The sequence below is a fragment of the Gopherus evgoodei genome, unplaced genomic scaffold (genome assembly GCF_007399415.2).
Source record: "Gopherus evgoodei ecotype Sinaloan lineage unplaced genomic scaffold, rGopEvg1_v1.p scaffold_52_arrow_ctg1, whole genome shotgun sequence".
NCBI lineage: Eukaryota > Metazoa > Chordata > Testudines > Testudinidae > Gopherus > Gopherus evgoodei.
Genome location: NW_022060073.1, coordinates 83,636 through 104,091, shown reverse-complemented (window position 1 = coordinate 104,091; position 20,456 = coordinate 83,636). Strand labels below are relative to the sequence as shown.

Genomic DNA, 20,456 nt, shown 5'->3' with positions numbered 1-20,456 from the left:
TCCTTATGTGTATTTCCTCACCCTATTAATGTTGGGGTGCCCTTCTTCCATGGGTCACTAAATCCACTACCCCAAACTTATTAGCATATATGTCAGTTAGTAACTAAAGAGACAAGGTCAGTGAAGAAATATTTTTTTTATTGGACCAACTTCTGTTGGTGAGACAAACAAGCTTTTAGAGAAGAGCTCTATGTGGCTTGAAAGCTTCTCTCACCAACAGAAGTTGGTGCAATAAAACATATTGCTTCACCCACCTCTTGTCTCTCTAATATCTAGGACCGACATGGCTACAGTTAGTTACTATGGCATTCTTGTGGTATCAGCAGATGTTCCTAACTTGATGCAGTCCTCTGAGCTGTCCTGGACTTGCCTCCTCTGAATCCACCTACTCACTGAGTTGCTGATTGGGAGTCTCCCATGGTGGAGCTCCCATATGGATGTACACTCAAAGGAGAGGTTACTTACCTTACAGTAATTTGAGTTCTTCAAGATGTTTTGTCCTTCTGGGTGTGCCACGTCCCTCCCTCCTTCCCCTTGGAGGCTCAGTTCCTTCTCGACTATGAAGCAGAGTAGTGGCACCTCCTTATATACCCTCGTTTGGAGTTATGAGGTGCTGCTCTGTGCAGCTGTGGGCCTGCAGACACTGCTTTGCATTCTCCAGTTGAGAGTGCACACTCGCTATGGCAGAGTGCCTTTAAGGACAAAACACCTCAAAGAACTCAAGGTACCATAGGATAAGTAACCTCTTCTTCAGTGCTTAAGGCCAACATTTGGGCATGACTGACATCCACAAAACCACTACTCAGCTGCTGCCTGACTCTGTAGGTGCCTGAAGTCACTAGGCGCCTGAGTTTCCACCAGTAAAGTCCCAGAGGCACTTAAATTCTGTCAATGGGCAAGTCCTTATGCTTCCAGGCTGCTAAGTGCCTCCCTCACATGGAAGCCCAATGGAATTCACAAACAAGGCATTCTCCCATCTAGCTCATCTGTGGGGCCTGGTCTGGTAGGCATTCTCTGAGCACACTTAACTGGCACAAAGTGGTGGTGGTGCTGGTGCTGGTTCTCCTCTCTTCTCCCTCTCCCACCCAACTATGAGATATTCTGGGGTGGGTCTCTTTCTCCTGTTGAAGCTGTCCCAGTTTGTTTGAAATACCATCAGTCACCCAATAAATATTTAAGTATGTCTACGCAGAAAAGAAAAACCCACAGCTGGCCCATGCCAGCTGACTCGGGCTTGCGAGGCTGTTTCATGGCTGTGTAGGCTTGGGCTAGAGCCTGACCTCTGCGACTTTCCCACTTCTCAGGGTCCTAGAGGAGCCCAGACATCTGCACAGCAGTGGAACAGACCCGCAGCCCAGGCCCTGCAAACCTGAGTTGGCCGATACAGGCCAGCTACAGGTGTCTAGTTGCTGTGTAGACATACCCTGAGAGAACGAGAATGACACTCTAGCTCAGTGGTTGGGACCCTCTCCTGGGAGGTGGGAGACACAGGTTCAAGTCCCTGTTCTGAAGGAGGCAGAATGGATGTTTGAATCCTGAGTGGAGGGAGGCCCCTTACCTACCGCTGAGAGACTGGGCTTAGGCATTGTCCTTGGCATTTCACTCCTGGCCAGCTTAGGCATCTCCCCACTGAGCTTGCCCGGTTTCTGTTAACCTATTTTTTAGAAGCCTGACTCTCCCCATGCATTGTGTACGGAGCCTTGTCCAAAGCTGGGGGTTGTGAATTCCAGTGGGTGACAGGGCACCTAGGCCCCTCTTGTGAATCTCAAAGAATATAGGCCCTACCTACAGAATGGGCAATGGTATCTTGGGAAGCCATGTCATAGAAAAGAATTAGGGGTCATAGACAAGCAGTGGAACATGAGCTCCCCGTGTGATCCTCTGGCCAAAAGATCCCAGGTGTCTAAACAGGGAGGAGTGAGAAGGAGATTTTACTTCTGTGTATGGCATTGATGAGACCAATACTAGAGCACTGCACCAGTTCTGGTGTTCATGGTTTTTAAAGGATGTTGAAGGATGCAGAAAAGATTCACACAGCTTATTTGAGCGCTGGAAAAGATGCCTTGTCGTGAGAGACTTAAGGAGCTCGATCCATTTTGTTTATCAGAAAGAAAATTGAGAGGTGACTTATTACAGTATACGAGGTCTGTCACAGGGCACAAAAGGGCTCTTTAATCTTGTGGAGAGGGGCAGAACAAGAACTAGTGCCTGGAGCTGAAACCAGACACGTTCAAGGGATCACATTTGAGGGACTAGTTTTTAGCAGTGAGGGTGATTAACCACAGGAACAAACTCCCAAGGGCAGTGATGGATTCTCCATCTCTTGAAGTCTTCACACCACAATCGAATCCCTTTCCGGAAGGAGCCTTAGTTAAACACAAGTTACTGGTTTTGTACAGGAGTGATTGGGAGAAATTCTATGGCCTGTGTATACCTGAGATCAAGCTAGATGATTGGATGGTCCCTTCTGGCCTTAAGCTTTCTGAATCTGGGCACAGTGGAACTCATCTGTAATGCTGCTCAGTTAGAACACTGACCCACTCGATACCTGTGGGAATTGGGACCAGCTCTCCTGCTCCTACTTCCCTCTGTGCCCATCTCTGTGCCTTTGGTACAAGCTGTCTGTATCTCTGAAATCCTTGCTCCCTGCTTGGCCGGGGTGGAGGAGCTGCGGGAAGCTGCTGCCTGGCCAGCATTTTCCTTGAAAATCATGAACACAGGCTCCTTTGTGAGCAATGCAGAGCCCTGCACAAAGCTACTGTTTGTTGGGGAGCAACAACATTAAAGCCACAATTGTTCTCAGTGAGATTCTTTGGACCTTTCCACATCTACACCCCTGCCTCCTGCTGCAACAAAGAAGCCAACATCTCGGCCCTCATCACCTCCACCCTCCAAGCTGAGGGATCGCCTGTGGAGGAGCTTAGATCCTTCTGAAGTGTAGGTGGATTCACTGGAAAATGGGAACATCCAAAGCCATGGTAGGGAGAGTAAAAACCGGAAGGGCTAAGGCTGTCTCTCTCCTGTTTCAAGGCAGGATCTGCTCCCTAACAGCTATCCTCCACGGGTGGAGCTTTCCCAAGGTGCAGGTTATTTTGCCCTTTCATCGGAAGTGGCTGGGCCTGACCACCCGAGACAGAGACTGGGTGTGCTAGTCCTCTGCGCTGATCCAACCTGACTATGCTTGGTCCTGCAAAGACCAACACAAGATAGTGTGATCTCAGCCAGCTGGTGTCTGCATAGCCAGTCACTGGGACTTGCTCTTGTTCTGTTCAGTCAGGCCTGCTCTACATGACACAGTTAAGTCAATGTAAGGCAGCTTATGGTGACCTAATGATGTCAGTGTACACACTACAGCCATACTCCTGCTGATGTAAGTGCCCTGCTAAAATGATGACATAACTCCACCTCCATGAGAGGCATAGGGCTTATGTCGGTATCCTTAGGGCGATGCAGTGTTTATTACGTACATTGGCTGTTGGCTGTCTTGTCAATTTCATGGCATCAGGAAAGTCAGGCAGCTAGAGCCTGGCTGGCCCCAGCTCCCTACTCCTAGACGGGCTTGTGCCCGGAGGCTCCTTATTCTGGGAGCTGAAAAAAGTAAGTGGTGGTATCTTTCCAGCAACACCCATTCATGGCATAACAATTAGAAACGACTCGGAGAAGACTGTGCAGAGGGTTATAAACTGATTTGTCCCTCTCTTCCTTCCATAGTGTGATTAGCAGTGGCAGTCACAATACAGGCACTGTGACAAAGTTCCTCCTCTACCTTGGTGGGACCTGGCAGATTTGGTCACCTCAGTGATCTTCCCCACAGTCTGGGTCAGCTCCTCCTGTGTCTGATCAGGAGTTGGGAGGTTTGGGGGGAACCCGAGCCCGCCCTCTACTCCGGGTTCCAGCCCAGGGCCCTGTGGATTGCAGCTGTCTATAGTACCTCCTGTAACAGCTGCATGACAGCTACAACTCCCTGGGCTACTTCCCCATGGCCTCCTCCCAACACCTTCTTTATCCTCACCACAGGACCTTCCTCCTGGTATCTGATAATGCTTGTACTCCTTAGTCCTCCAGCAGCACAACCTCTCACTCTCAGCTCCTTGTGCCTCTTGCTCCCAGCTCCTCACACACACTTCCTCTCCTCTAGCTTCTCCTTCCCTGACTGGAGTGAGCTCCTTTTTAAACCCAGGTGCCCTGATTAGCCTGCCTTGATTGACTGCAGGTGTTCTAATCAGCCTGTCTGCCTTAATTGGTTCTAGCAGGTTCCTGATTACTCTAGTGCAGCCCCTGCTCTGGTCACTCAGGGAACAGAAAACTACTCATCCAGTGACCAGTATATTTGCCCTCTACCAGACTCCTGTACCTCACTGGTTTGGGTCTGTCACAGCACTTTGATACCCAGTGATGATTCCTTGAGTGCATACCTCACTGAGATGAATGGGGTAGTACATATAGGGCTAGAGACTTGCTTAAAAAAACAAAACAAAACAAAAACAGAGCGCAGAGTTTCTGGAGCACAGTGATGGCAGATTGGGAGCACTGATGTGATGTAGTGCCCAGTAACGCTCTTCTCCTCTGGCCTCTTGATTAATAGATTTTAATGCCCGTGGGGATGGGTGGGTGGGGAGGTGGGACACCATTATGGTGATCTAGTCTGACCTTGTTACTAACACGGGCTAGAGAATTTCATCAAGTGATTCTTGCTTCAAGACCAGAGTTTTTGTTTGACCAACAGCATCTTTTAGGGAGAAACACCTAAAAGATGTGTGTGACGGGTTGGCCCCCTTTTCTAGGATGCCACCTGATGTACTGGGATTTCACTGAGCCTCTCCTGCTTAAGTAGCCTGAGTTCCCTCTCCCTGCTGTGCTGAACTAGGCTCTGCGGCCTCTTGCAGCACACACACAGGTAGGGCCACATCCCGCTGCAGACACGGATGGAAGTCAGCTCTTTGTGAGAGGGTTCCCCCAGCACTCACATGCAGACTCCTTTTGGGAGATAAACCCAAAATACTACTATCTTTCACTGTATAGAAATATCTGTACAGCTCAAGCTCATAAAATTCACCCTCTTACTCAATGTGAAGAGAGAGATGCACGACTTCTTGCCCCCCCCGTTAGAAATTACAAACTGGGTTTTATTCAAACAAGAAATAAGATTAACTACAAAAGGTGAAGTTTAAGTGGTTCAAGGGATAGCAAACAGAACTAAACAGATTGCCTTAGTAAATAAACAAAAGCTGCAGACTGAGCTTAATGTATTTGATAGATAGGATACGAATTAACAAATTCTCACTCTGAGTGATACAGGCTGACATTCTTAAGGCCCAAGTTGCCTTGGCTTTCCCAGGTTTTCTTACACAGGCTAAAGATCTTAGCCTGGGACCATCACTTCTCACAGTTCAGCCTTTATTCCTCAGGTGTTTTCAGGTGTGGAGTTGTAGGGAGAGTGCAGATCCCATCATGTTGTCATTGTCCCTCTTTTATATCTTCCCCCCATCTGCTGGAAAGCTTTTTTGCTGTGACCTGGGTCAAACCTAGTTCCCATTGTGTAGCGCCATCTCTGAGAGGTTGCTAGTGCAGACAGTTCCTGGGATAATTCTTATGCTCGTGTGCATTGCTTCAATAAACCACTAACATTGTTTGGCCTCAACCAATGTAGCACATTTGAAATACAGAGACATGGTCAATATTCCCAGCTTCAGATACAAAAATGATACATGTATACAAATTGGATAAATTATTACTTTTCCAATGATATCTTACAAGACCCATCTTGCATAAAGTATATCTTAGTTATACCATATTCATATCATAACCATATTTCCATAAAGAACATGGGGTGTAATGTCACACCTCTCCTCTGAGATTACTGCCAGAAGATTGGTCCCTGACCAGTGTGGAAGCAGTATACCTAAAATCCCTTTTTGGCTTTGGTTATACAATCTTCAACTGACAAGTGACAGAAAATCCACTGTCCCCAGGTAAATTATCCCAATGGTTAATCATCCTCACTGTTGAAAATTATGCCTTATTTCTAGTCTGAATTTGTCTAGATTCAGTTTTCAGCCTTTGATTGGATATTGTTCTGCCTTTATGTACTAGTTTTAAAAAGCAGTTTACCATCAGAAATCTTCTCCCGATGTAGGTGCTTGTAGACAGTGATCAGATCTCCTCTTAGCCCTGTTTGTTAAGCTAAGCAGATTGAGCTTCTTCAATTAATCTCTCACTATAAGGCAGGTTTTTCAGACTTTCACTCATTCTTGTAGCTCTCCTTTTCAGTTGTCGGCTGCCCTTTCAGGAACCAGAACTGTAACTAGTAATAGGCTCACTAATGCTGTATATATGGGTAAGATCACTGCCCAGCTCCTACTCGATATTCCTCTGTTCATACATCCAAAAATCATATTTGCTCACTGAGCCACCATATGACATGGGGAGCTTGTGTTCAGCTGATTTCCATCATAACCCACAAGGTCTTTTCAGAGTCACTGATTCCTGAAATACGGTTCTCTATCCTATATGTGTGAGAGGCATTCCTTGGGAGAGTGCTGGTGGATTGCACTTTCCCCTGGCTCCCTTTCCTGCTCATCCTGGGCACTGATTACATGCAAAAATAATCAGTTTAGGCGTTCATCTGCGTAGAAGTAAAGTTCCCAGGTCTGATGGCACTTGGTAAACACAGGTTACAAAGCCATTTCCTTTATGAGCCCATTTTCATATGCTCCTAGCTTGCCAGTTGAATTTCTGTCATCAGCGAGACCAGGCTTACTGCATTAGTGCTCTATGGGCTTCATTCCCTTAAAGGTTTTGATCTTTTCCAGCACCAGCAATAAACTCTGCCTATCACAACCCTCTCTGTTCTGAGGCCAGTCTCACTCTGGCTGTAGTGAGGGGCCAAGCGCTCAGTGAAGGCCTCTGAGACCTGGGCATTATACCTGCCCTCAGCCTCTCTAGTCCTTTCTGGTTTTTCATCCTCGAATCAGTTTTTTCTCCCTGATAAGTGTCACATGAGGTAGTCTAATCTAGTGGATGGGCATGGGGCTGGGAGTCAAGAGACCTGGGCTCTGCCATTTACCTGCCAAGTGACCTTGGTTAAGTCACTTCACTTCTCGGTGCCTGTTTTACCTTCCATATCTGTCTCCTGTTTAAACTTGCGGCTCTGAGGCAGTGGTTGTACGGCACCCAGAACAATGGGACCCTAATCTCAGTTGAGTACATTCGGTAACCTTATAATACAAATAATACAGAATAAAAACAAGTAAAGGTATGGCAGGATATATAAGGATTGGGGTGCAAAGGATACCCAGAATGTTGTAATGCCATGATAGTAATCAATGGCATACCCTCACCGGGTTATCAGACTCAATTCTGTTCACCTGGTATAGAAAAGGTGTGGGGGGGGAAGGGTTGGAGGGGAATTTAAACAAAGAAGTAGAGAGTGTGGGGGGGAATGGGTGGCAAATGATTAGGATTTAGAAAGACTTCCCTGTGAGGAGATAGTAAAACGATTAGGACTATGTTTAATTAGTAGAGAAGGCTAGTGAGAGAGGACGTGAGAGAGGTTTTGTGAGTTCTTTGGGGCAGGGACTTTAATCTGTACTTTGGAAAAGCACATAGCACATTGTGGTTCTATTGTTGTCATGCAAATAAATCACTGTCTAGATGAGTGGTAGATAGAGAATCCTGTTTATCCGTTTATCCTCTTCCAGTACAGACAAGGAAGCAGTCAATGAAATCAAAAGGAAACCAATTTAAAACAGCTCATAGGAAATTTTTTTATACACAATGCCCAATTAATCTGTGGACTCCCTTTGCCATAGTATATCATGGAGTTGAGAGCTTTTCAGGATTCAGAGAGGTGGAATGTTTCTCTGATAGACAGTCCACGTACATTTGATAAGAACATAAGAACGGCTGTACTGGGTCAGACCAAAGGTCCATCTAGCCTAGTATCCTGTCTACCGACAGTGGCCAATGTCAGGTGCCCCAGAGGGGGTGAACCTAACAGGCAATGATCAAGTGATCTCTCTCCTGCCATCCATCTCCATCCTCTGACAAACAGAGGCTAGGGATACCATTCCTTACCCATCCTGGCTAATAGCCATTTATGGACTTAACCTCCATGAATGTATCCAGTTCTCTCTTAAACGCTGTTATAGTCCTAGCCTTCACAACCTCCTCAGGTATGGCGTTCCACAGGTTGACTGTGCTCTGCGTGAAGAACAACTTTCTTTTATTTGTTTTAAACCTACTGCCTATTAATTTCATTTGGTGACCCCTAGTTCTTTATTATGGGAATAAGTAAATAACTTTTCCTTATCCACTTTCTCCACATCACTCATGATTTTATATACCTCTATCATATCCCCCCTTAGTCTCCTCTTTTCCAAGCTGAAAAGTCCTAGCCTCTTTAATCTTTCCTCATATGGGACTCTCTCCAAACCCTTAATCATTTTAGTTTCCCTTTTCTGAACCTTTTCTAGTGTCAGTATATCTTTTTTTGAGGTGAGGAGACCACATCTGTACGCAATATTCGAGATGTGGGCGTGCCGTCTATTTATATAGGAGCAATAATATATTCTCAGTCTTCTTCTCTATCCCCTTTTTAATGATTCCTAACATTCTGTTTGTTTTTTTGACTGCCTCTACATACTGTATGGACATCTTCGGAGAACTATTCACGATGACTCCAAGATCTTTTTCCTGACTCGTTGTAGCTAAATTAGCCCCCATCAAATTATCTGTATAGTTGGGGTTATTTTTTCCAACGTGCATTGCTTTACATTTATCCACATGAAATTTCATTTGCCATTTTGTTGCCCAATCACTTAGTTTTGTGAGATCTTTTTGAAGTTCTTCACAGTCTGCTTTGGTCTTAACTATCTTGAGCAGTTTAGTATCGTCTGCAAACTTTGCCACCTCACTGTTTACCCCTTTCTCCAGATCATTTATGAATAGGTTGAATAGGATTGGTCCTAGGACTGACCCTAGGGGAACACCACTAGTTACCCCTCTCCATTCTGAGAATTTACCATTAAGTCCTACCCTTTGTTCCTTGTCTTTTAACCAGTTCTCAATCCATGAAAGGACCTTCCCTTTTATCCCATGACATCCTAATTTACGTAACAGCCTTTGGTGAGGGACCTTGTCAAAGGCTTTCTGGAAATCTAAGTACACTTTGTCCACTGGATCCCCCTTGTCCACATGTTTGTTGACCCCTTCAAAGAACTCTAATAGATTAGTAAGACACGATTTCCCTTTACAGAAACCATATTGACTATTGCTCAACAGTTTGTTTTCCTATGCGTCTGACAATTTTATTCTTAACTATTGTTTCAGCTAATTTGCCCGGTACCAACGTTAGAGTTATCGGTCTGTAATTGCCGGGATCACCTCTAGAGCCCTTTTTAAATATTGGCATTATATTAGCTAACTTCCAGTCATTGGGTACAGAATTCAGTTTAAAGGACAGGTTACAAAACTTAGTTAATAGTTCTGCAACTTCACATTTGAATTCTTTCAGAACTCCTGGGTGAATGCCATCTGGTCCTGGTGACTTAATGTTGAGTTTATCAATTAATTCCAAAACCACCTCTAGTGACACTTCAATCTGTATCAGAGGGGTCGTCGTGTTTAGTCTGTATCTGTGAAAGCAGCAAAGAGTCCTGTGGCACCTTGTAGACTAACAGACGTATTGGAGACCTGCTAGAGACCTGCTTCTGACTTGCATATATAAACCTGCCTCTGGAAATTTCCATTACATGCATCCGATGAAGTGGGTATTCACCCACGAAAGCTCATACTCCAATACGTCTGTTAGTCTATAAGGGGCCACAGAACTCTTTGCTACTTCAATCTGAGACAGTTCCTCAGATTTGTCACCTACAAAAGCCAGCTTAGGTTTGGAAATCTCCCTAACATCCTCAGCTGTGAAGACTGAAGCAAAGAATCCATTTAGTTTCTCTGCAATGACTTCATCGTCTATAAGCACTCCTTTTGTATCTCGATCATCAGGAGCCCCCACTGGTTGTTTAGCAGGCTTCCTGCTTCTGATGTACTTAAACATTTTGTTATTACCCAAATGCAGAGCATCTGTCCCTAAAAATCAGCCTTTCACTCCCCTTAGTGCTGCAGGGCCAACACAGCGATGCCCGAGGGAGCCAGTTTCTCTTCCATCTTGTGCATCATCAGCAGACCTGTGATCTAAGTCCTGTCTGCGATATCTTTCCCGCGATCCTTCATACATCTTTGGATCCTTTCACAGCAGTATCTGAGCACCTCACAGCCTTTAACATATTATTTAATGTCACATGACACTCCTGTGAAGAAAGGAAGTATCCTCCCCCCGTTTTACAGGTGGAGAACTGAGGCAGAGACAGGTCTCATAGACCTTACAGCCAGAAGGGCCCATCGTACCAAAACCTTTGGAGTTTTTAGCTAGCTGTTCTTCAAACTTCTTTTTGGCTTTTCTTATTACACGCTTGCACTTAATTTGGCAGTTTTTATGCTCCTTTCTATTTGCCTCACTAGGATTTGACTTCCACTTTTTAAAGGAAGTCTTTTTATCTCTCACTGCTTCTTTTACATGGTTTTTAAGCCAGGGTGGCTCTTTTTTAGTTCTTTTACTGTGTTCCTTAATTTGGGGTATACATTAAAGTTGGGCCTCTATTATGATGTTGTAGACGAGCAGACTCACCCCTGTGGCACCTCCTGCTGATGACTTCTGAGAATTAGCTCGATTCAACTCTGGAGCACCCTCTGCAGGCCAGTGATCCGCCTGTCCTCTGGCCCCCCATGTCCCTCCCTGGACCCCGGTGCCATTTTATCTGGGGTGCTGCCCCCTGGCATTAATCCCTCAGTCTTAGGGTCTCCCCTCCCTGGGGAATCCCCACTCACTATCCCCACCTTGCCACAGTATATGGCTACTGTCGGTCATTGTCTAGCCCCCGCGCCCTGGGGCAGACGGCAGTATCAGCCTACTCATCACTGGCAAGGAGGGTTTGGACCTGCTGCCTTGGTCTACCCCTGGACTGCCCTCTGCAACCCCTAGAACCTGTTGGCCTCATGCTAGGCCGCAGCCTGGGGCTTTCCAGGAGCTCCCCAGCTCCTCTGCCTTTCTCCTTTCTTGTCTGCCCCTGGCTTCTCTGCCTCTATAGGGCCAGCTGAGTCTGTTTGGGGAGTGGCCCCAGCTGCAGCCACTTCCCCCAATCAGCCCAGGCTAAAGCTGCTTTCTTCAGCCACAGCCCCCTCCCAGGACTGTCTTTAACCCCTCAGGGCAGGAGCAGGGGACCACGCTGCTACAGGTGTCTTTAAAAAGTGCCCATGCAGCTTGCAGGGATTTCACTTTAGTCACTGTACCTTTTAACTTCTGTTTAACTAACCCCCTTTTGAAATTAAATGCCACAGTGTTGGGCTGTTGAGATGTTCTTCCCACCACAGGGATGTTGAGTGCTATTGTATTATGGTCACTATTTCCAAGCGGTCCTGTTATAGTTACCTCTTGGACCAGTTCCTGCGCTTCACTCAGGATTAAATCTAGAGTTGCCTCTCCCCTTGTGGGTTCCCGTACCAGCTGCTCCATGAAGCAGTCATTTAAAGTATTGAGAAATTTTATCTCTGCATTTTTTCCTGAAGTGAAATGTTCCCAGTCAATATGAGGATAATTGGAATCCCCCACTATTATTGAGTTCTTAATTTTGATAGCCTCTCTAATTTCCCTTAGCATTTCGTCATCACTATCCCTGTCCTGGTCAGGTGGTCAATAATAGATCCCTAATGTTATATTCTTCTTAGAGCATGAAATTTCTATCCATAGAAATTCTATGGAATGTGGATTCACTTAAGATTTTTACTTCATTTGAATCTACGTTTTCTTTCACATATAGGGCCACCCCCCCCCCCCCCGCACGACCTGTTCTGTCCTTCTGATATATTTTGTATCCAGGAATGATTGTGTCCCATTGATTGCTCTCAGTCCACCAGTTTTCTGTGATGCCTATTATATCAATATCCTCCTTTATCACGAGGCACTCTAGTTCACCCGGCTTATTATTTAGACTTCTAGCATTTGTGTACAAGCACTTTAAAAACTTGTCCCTGTTTATTTGTCTGCCCTCTTCTGATGTGTCAGATTCTTTTTTACGTGAATGTTTGTCATCTGATCCAGCCCTTACATTATCCTCTTCCATCCTCTGCTCCTGACTATAACCTGGAGATTCTCTATCGTTAGACTCTCCCCTAAGAGAAGTCTGTGTCCGATCCACATGCTCCTCTGCAGCAGTCGGCTTTTCACCACCTCCTAGTTTAAAAACTGCTCTACAACCTTTTTAATGTTTAGTGCCAGAAGTCTGGTTCCACTTTGGTTTAGGTGGATCCCATCTCTCCTGTGTAGGCTCCCCCCATCCCAAACGTTTCCCCAGTTCCTAATGAATGTAAACCCCTCCTCTCTACACCATTGTCTCATCCACGCATTGAGACTCTGAAACTCTGCCTGCCTACCTGGCCCTGCGCGTGGAACTGGGAGCATTTCTGAGAATGCCACCATAGAGGTCCTAGATTTCAGTCTCTTCCCTAGCAGCCTAAATTTGGCTTCCAGGACATCTCTCCTACCCTTCCCTATGTCATTGATACTACATGTACAACGACAACCGGCTCCTCCCCAGCACTACATAGAAGTCTGTCTAGATGCCTCGAGAGATCCGCAACCTTTGCACCAGGCAGACGAGTCACTGTTGTTAAAGGTGTGTTGTCAGATGCTACCGGTGTGGTGCTCTGCTCTCTCCTTGTTGGTATCACTCGGCTGCGTGCGTGTGTTCCCTCTTGTGCTGTCCCAGCTCTGCAGATAGCTGACACAGCAGACCCGAAGAGAACCCTCAATGACCACGGAGTCTAGTAAGGTACGAAGGCACGTCGGCCAGGTTTATTGCGATCTCGGACACAATTGCAGTTCCCCGTAGATTACTTAATCTACCGGGCATACTACGAGAAAGTGCCTCTTGGCAATGGACCCGGCTCAGTCAGTGGCAGGACTTTCCACTGCCCCCTAGGCCGGACAAAGACATCACCCCAGGGATACATTCTTATACACAGGTACAAACAAGTTACACATCACTCCTGACGTATTGAGGTACAACCCCTCTACGTAGTAAGGTGCTGCCTCTCACCTTGTACATGTTGGTTTGAACAAATCAACTCTATCCATCATATTACCCTTTTGCCCCTGTCATTGGGATGGGTCAGTCTGTTCCTTGTTATCTGTGTGGAATGTGCAAGTATGTGAATGTTCTGATCTCTGGTGTTCAGTACCTTTTAGGTACGTATCTTCTTGCAGCATCAGCCCTTTCCTTGCCAGCTTCTGTGAGCAGGGCCTGCCTCTGGCTCCCAGCTTCACTTTGCTTTATGTTAGCAAAGTCTTGGCCATTATTTTAGTTCAGGCCTCAGGCCTCATACTGGGCCTTCACTTACTACAGTCACCATACGGTTCTCCTGGTCATCACAACCCAGTTTTCTACGTTTCTAATGACTGAATCTCCCATTACTATCACCTGCCTTTTCCTAACAACTGGATAAACATAAACATGCACAAGGGACAGACCCTTCTGCTTTATGTATAACCCACAGCTTACCTTCTGGCAGGTTAGCCCTTTACTGTCTGCAGGGGGGTGCTCCTACCTTCCTCTGAAGCACCTGGTGCTATCTCCTGTCCAGTGAATGACCAGGCTTCATGCATCCCTGTTTTGGTCAGATGAGCCTTGTGTTCTGAGACAGTTAATCCCCTGGACGCTGTCTGAATCTGACTGTGAATAGGAGCTGGGTTGCTGCCAGACCTCCACTTTCTACATGTCAATCTGGTGGAGGAGAAAGAGTGTTAGGGGTAAGCCCGGCAGCTCTGCTGTGGTGATAAGAAGTTTATTGATGCTCCTGCCTTTAAATTGCGGTTCGGCCACAAACATTTTGAGGGCAATAATAGCAAATTTCAGTGCTCAGGCTGGGTGAGGTGCCCACTGCCATAGTGTCTGTGTGCCAGCGATTTCCTTCCAAACAAATGTTGGTGGCACATTTTCAAACATTCATAATTTGATTTGAAAAATAGCCTCTTGCACCTGTCCAAAGCCTGTTCTCTCACTGTGGGAAGTGTCTCAGAGTTTCTTGGTCTTTGATTTACCACATCGGTCAAAAGAAATCACTAATTTTCCTAGTGGGACGCTTAGCCTGAGCAGGCTGCTGGTCCAAGTCACTGCACAGATTACCAAAGTCATAAGGTGGAGAGTGGGGCTCCGATGCTGGGTCTCACAATGAGGTGGCACTCTGCAGTAGCAAATCTTTGATGTACTCATGTAGCTGTTGGCAGGATTGGGAGCTACATTTGAAGACCAGACCTAGCAAGTGGGTTTAACCAACAATCGCAGAGAGAAGAGGAAGGTAGGATGGATCAGAGTTGCAAGCATCTATGACTCCATTTGGTGAGCTGGATTCATAGACTCATAGACTCTAGGACTGGAAGGGACCTCGAAGGGTCATCGAGTCCAGTCCCCTGCCCTCATGGCAGGACCAAATACTGTCTAGACCATCCCTGATAGATATTTATCTAACCTACTCTTAAATATCTCCAGAGATGGAGATTCCACAACTTTCCTAGGCAATCTATTCCAGTGTTTAACTACCCTGACAGTTAGGAACTTTTTCCTAATGTCCAACCTAAATCTCCCTTGCTGCAGTTTAAGCCCATTGCTTCTTGTTCTATCATTGGAGGCTAAGGTGAACAAGTTTTCTCCCTCCTCCTGATGACACCCTTTTAGATACCTGAAAACTGCTATCATGTCCCCTCTCAGTCTTCTCTTTTCCAAACTAAACAAACCCAATTCCTTCAGCCTTCCTTCATAGGTCATGTTCTCAAGACCTTTAATCATTCTTGTTGCTCTTCTCTGGACCCTCTCCAATTTTTCCACATCTTTCTTGAAATGCGATGCCCAGAACTGGACACAATACTCCAGTTGAGGCCTAACCAGCGCAGAGTAAAGCGGAAGAATGACTTCTCGTGTCTTGTTTACAACACAACTGTTAATGCATCCCAGAATCACGTTTGCTTTTTTTGCAACAGTATCACACTGTTGACTCATATTAAGCTTGTGGTCCACTATGACCCCTAGATCTCTTTCTGCCATACTCCTTCCTAGACAGTCTCTTCCCATTCTGTATGTGTGAAACTGATTGTTCCTTCCTAAGTGGAGCACTTTGCATTTATCTTTATTGAACTTCATCCAGTTTACCTCAGACCATTTCTCCAATTTGTCCAGATCATTTTGAATTTTGACCCTGTCCTCCAGAGCAGTTGCAATCCCTCCCAGTTTGGTATCGTCCGCAAACTTAATAAGCGTACTTTCTATGCCAACATCTAAATCGTTGATGAAGATATTGAACAGAGCCGGTCCCAAAACAGACCCCTGCGGAACCTCACTTGTTAGACCTTTCCAGCAGGATCGGGAGCCATTAACAACTACTCTCTGAGTACAGTTATCCAGCCAGTTATGCACCCACCTTATAGTAGCCCCATCTAAATTGTACTTTCCTAGTTTATCTATAAGAATATCATGCGAGACCGTATCAAATACCTTACTAAAGTCTAGATATATCACATCCACCGCTTCTCCCTTATCCACAAGGCTCGTTATCCTATCAAAGAATGTTATCAGATTAGTTTGACACGATTTGTTCTTTACAAATCCATGCTGGCTATTCCCTATCACCTTACCACCTTCCAAGTGTTTGCAGATGATTTCTTTAATTACTTGCTCCATTATCTTCCCTGACACAGAAGTTAAACTAACTGGTCTGTAGTGTCCTGGGTTGTTTTTATTTCCCTTTTTATAGATGGGCACTATATTTGTCCCCTTCCAGTCTTCTGGAATCTCCCCCGTCTCCCATGACTTTCCAAAGATAATAGCTAGAGGCTCAGATACCTCCTCTATTAACTCCTTGAGTATTCTAGGATGCATTTCATCAAGCCATGGTGACTTGCAGGCATCTAACTTTTCTAAGTGATTTTTTACTTGCTCTTTTTTTATTTTATCTTCTAAACCTACCCTCTTCCCATAAGCATTCACTATACTAGACATTCCTTCAGACTTCTCAGTGAAGATTGAAACAAAGAAGTCATTAAGCATCTCTGCCATTTCCAAGTCTCCCGTTACTGTTTCCCCCTCCTCACTGAGCAGTGGGCCTACCCTGTCCTTGGTCTTCCTCTTGCTTCTAATGTATTGATAAAAAGTCTTCTTGTTTCCCTTTATTCCCATAGCTAGTTTGAGCTCATTTTGTGCCTTTGCCTTTCTAATCTTGCCTCTGCATTCCTGTGTTATTTGCCTATATTCATCCTTTTTAATCTGACCTAGTTTCCATTTTTTTTATGACGCCTTTTTATTTTGTAGGTCACGCAAGATCTCGTGGTTAAGCCAAGGTGGTCTTTTGCCACATTTTCTATCTTTCCTAACCATCGGAATAACTTGCTTTTGGGCCCTTAATAGCGTCCCTTTGAAAAACTGCCAACTCTCCTCAGTTGTTTTTCCCCTCAGTCTTGATTCCCATGGGACCTTACCTATCAGCTCTCTGAGCTTACCAAAATCCGCCTTCCTGAAATCCATTGTCTCTATTTTGCTGTACTCCCTTCTACCCTTCCTTAGGATTGCAAACTCTATGATTTCATGATCACTTTCACCCAAGCTTCCTTCTACTTTCAAATTCTCAACAAGTTCCTCCCTATTTGTTAAAATCAAGTCTAGAACAGCTTCCCCCCTAGTAGCTTTTTCAACTTTCTGAAATAAAAAGTTGTCTGCAATGCAGTCCAGGAACTTATTGGATAGTCTGTGCCCCGCGGTGTTATTTTCCCAACATATATCTGGATAGTTGAAGTCCCCCATCACCACCAAATCTTGGGCTTTGGATGATTTTGTTAGTTGTTTGAAAAAAGCCTCATCCACCTCTTCCACCTGATTAGGTGGCCTGTAGTAGACTCCCAGCACGACATCACCCATGTTTTTTACCCCTTTTATCCTAACCCAGAGACTCTCAACCCTTCCATCTCCTATGTCCATCTCCACCTCAGTCCAAGTGTGTACATTTTTAATATATAAAGCAACACCTCCTCCCTTTTTCCCCTGTCTATCCTTCCTGAGCAAACTATACTGATCCACACCAACATTCCAGTCGTGTGTATTATCCCACCAAGTTTCAGTAATGCCAACAATGTCATAGTTGTATTTATTTATTAGCACTTCCAGTTCTTCCTGCTTATTACCCATACTTCTTGCATTTGTATATAGGCATCTAAGAAACTGGTTTGATCCTGCCTCCCAGCTTTGCCCTGACCCTCCTTTCTCTCTGCCATTATAGCCCGTGCTCCCTCCTGTTTCCAACCCATCTCCCAGGTCTTGTTCCCCACTTACCTGTGGGGTTTGCTCACCTGTCCCCGTCGAACCTAGTTTAAAGCCCTCCTTACTAGGTTAGCCAGTCTGTGCGCAAATAAGGCCTTTCCCCCCTTGAAAGGTGAACACCATCTCCGCCTAGTAGTCCTTCCTCGAATAGCATCCCGTGGTCGAGGAAGCCAAAGCCCTCCTGGCGACACCATCTTCGCAGCCAGGCATTCACCTCCACGATGCATCTGTCTCTGCCTGGGCCCCTACCTTTGACAGGAAGAATCGAAGAGAATACCACCTGCGCTCCAAACTCCTTAACCCGTACTCTCAGAGCCCTGTAGTCACTCTTGATCTGCTCAGTGTCACACCTCACAGTATCATTTGTGCCCACATGGATGAGTAGCATGGGGTAGTAGTCAGAAGGCCGGATAATCCTCGACAGTGCCTGTGTAACATTTCGGATATGGGCCCCTGGCAGGCAGCATACCTCCCGGGATGAACGGTCAGGGCGACAGATGGGTGTCTCCGCCCCCTCAGCAGAGAGTCTCCAACCACCACTACCCTAATGTTTCTTATTATCAGTGGTGGCAGCAGACCTCCCAGCCTTAGGGGTATGAGGCTTCCCCTCCTTAACTGTTGGGGGTGATTCCTTCTCTCCTGTATCAAGAAGAGCATAATGGTTATCTATTACCACAGCAGGAGGATTCGCAGCAGGGGTGGAGCACTGCCTGCTGCCAGAAGTAACCAGCTGCCAGTGTCCACCCTGAGCCATCTCCTCCACTGGTGTGTCGGTAGTCCTGTGAACTGGGACAGCTACGTCAGCTGTCTCCACATGGATACTGTCCAGGAATTGTTCATGGATACGGATGTTCCTCAGCCTAGCCACCACCTCCTGTAGCTCTCCCACCTGCTGCCTGAGAGATTCCACCAGTAGGCACCTTTCACCTACGAAGAGTTAAAAGGGAATCTCACAAACCTGGGTGACTGGGCAACAAAAATGACAGATGAAATTCACTGTTGATAAATGCAAAGTAATGCACACTGGAAAACATAATCCCAACTATACATATAAAATGATGGGGTCTAAATTAGCTGTTACCACTCAAGAAAGATCTTGGAGTCATTGTGGATAGTTCTCTGAAAACATCCACTCAATGTGCAGCGGCAGTCAAAAAAGCGAACAGAATGTTGGGAATCATTAGGAAAGGGATAGATATAAGACAGAAAATATCATATTGCCTCTATAGAAATCCACAGTACAGCCACGTATTGAATAACGTTTGCATTTCTGGTCACCCCATTTCAATTAAAAGTATATTGGAATTGGAAAAGGTTCAGAAAAGGGCAACAAAATGATTAGGGATATGGAGTCTTCCGTATGAGGAGAGATTAATAAGACTGGGACTTTTCAGCTTGGAAAGGAGATGACTAAGGGGGGCAGGGGGGATATGATAGAGGTCTGTGACTGGTGTGGCAAAAATAAATAAGTGTTATTTACTACTTCTCACAGCACAAGAACTAGGGGTCACCAAATGAAATTAATAGGCAGCAGTTTAAAGCAAACAAAAGGAAGTGTTTCTTCACACAATGTACAGTCAACTGTGGAATTCTTTGCCAGAGGATGTTGTGATGATCAAGACTATAACAGGGTTCAAAAAAGAAATAGATAAGGTCATAGAGGATAGGCCCATCAATGGCTATTAGCCAATGTGGCAGGGATGCAAAACCATGCTCTGAAGTGTCCCTAGCCTCTATTTGTCAGAAACTAGGAATAGGCGACAAGGGATGTATCACTTGATGATTCCCTGTTCTGTTCATTCCCTTTGAAGCACCTGGCATTGGCCACAGTTGGAAGACAGGATACTGGGCTAGAAGGACCATTGGTCTGGCGCAGTATGGCTGTTCTTATGTTAAGGGCTGTTGTAAAGAGGACAGTGATCAATTGTTCTCCATGTCCACTGAAGGTAGGACAAGAAGTAAACGGCTTAATCTGTAACAAGGGAGATTTCAGTTTGGTACAGGGGAACCCCATTTTATCCAATCTACTTGGGGCCAGGGCCAGATCAGATAATAAAAAATTTGGATAATCAGGCGAATGTGTGGGGCTTGTGCTGTCAAGCCCACATGGAGGGGCTTGGTTCACTTAATACAGAAAGATGGTTAAATGGGGTTCTACTGTATTAGGAAAAACTTTCTAACTGTAAAGGTAATTAAGCTCTGGAACAGGCTTCCAAAGGAGGTGGATTCTCTGTAATGTCTTTAAACCATGATTTGAGGACTTCAGTAATTCAGACAGAAGTGAAGGATCTATTACAGGAGTGGGAGGGTGGCATTCTGTGGCCTGTGATGTGCAGGAGGTCAGATTACATGATCATGATAGTTCCTTTTGACCTTTGAGTCTGAGTTGTGGAATCTCCATCACTGGAGGTTTCTAAGAATAGGTTGGCCAAACACCTGTCAGGGATGTTCTAGGCTTATTTGGTTCTGCCTCAGTGCAGGGGATATAACTTCATGACTTCTCAAGGTCCCTTCCAGTCCTGCATTTCTATGATTTCATGGTCTGTCCTTCATGGTAAAGATTCTATTAGGTGCTTCTTCTGGCTCTGCTGGCTGAATAGGTTGGCCAAACACCTGTCAGGGATGTTCTAGGCTTATTTGGTTCTGCCTCAGTGCAGGGGATATAACTTCATGACTTCTCAAGGTCCCTTCCAGTCCTGCATTTCTATGATTTCATGGTCTGTCCTTCATGGTAAAGATTCTATTAGGTGCTTCTTCTGGCTCTGCTGGCTGAAAAGTCAAGCATACTCGTGGGTGTCAGTTACTGCGGGGAATTGAGTATTTATGTCACCTACTGACATGGCTGTGAGTGCCTTCTCTGCAATTACTACTTACGTGAGCAAGAGTGGTCCACTCCTCCATAGGCGCCAGTGGGTGCTCGACAATCCCAGCCCTGCCCCAACTCCACCCCTTCCTGACCCCCTCCTGCCCCCATTCCACCTTCTTCCCCAAAGTCCCCACCTCAACTCCTCCCCCTCCCGCCTCCATTCCAACCCTGTC

At 45.7% G+C, this 20,456-nt stretch overlaps 1 protein-coding gene across 2 annotated transcripts in view; it reads left to right on the top strand.

The window, feature by feature from the left end:
* SEMA4F (ssemaphorin 4F) overlaps positions 1-20,456 on the top strand; it is a 180,725-nt gene that overhangs the window by 88,411 nt on the left and 71,858 nt on the right. The window lies entirely within an intron of this gene.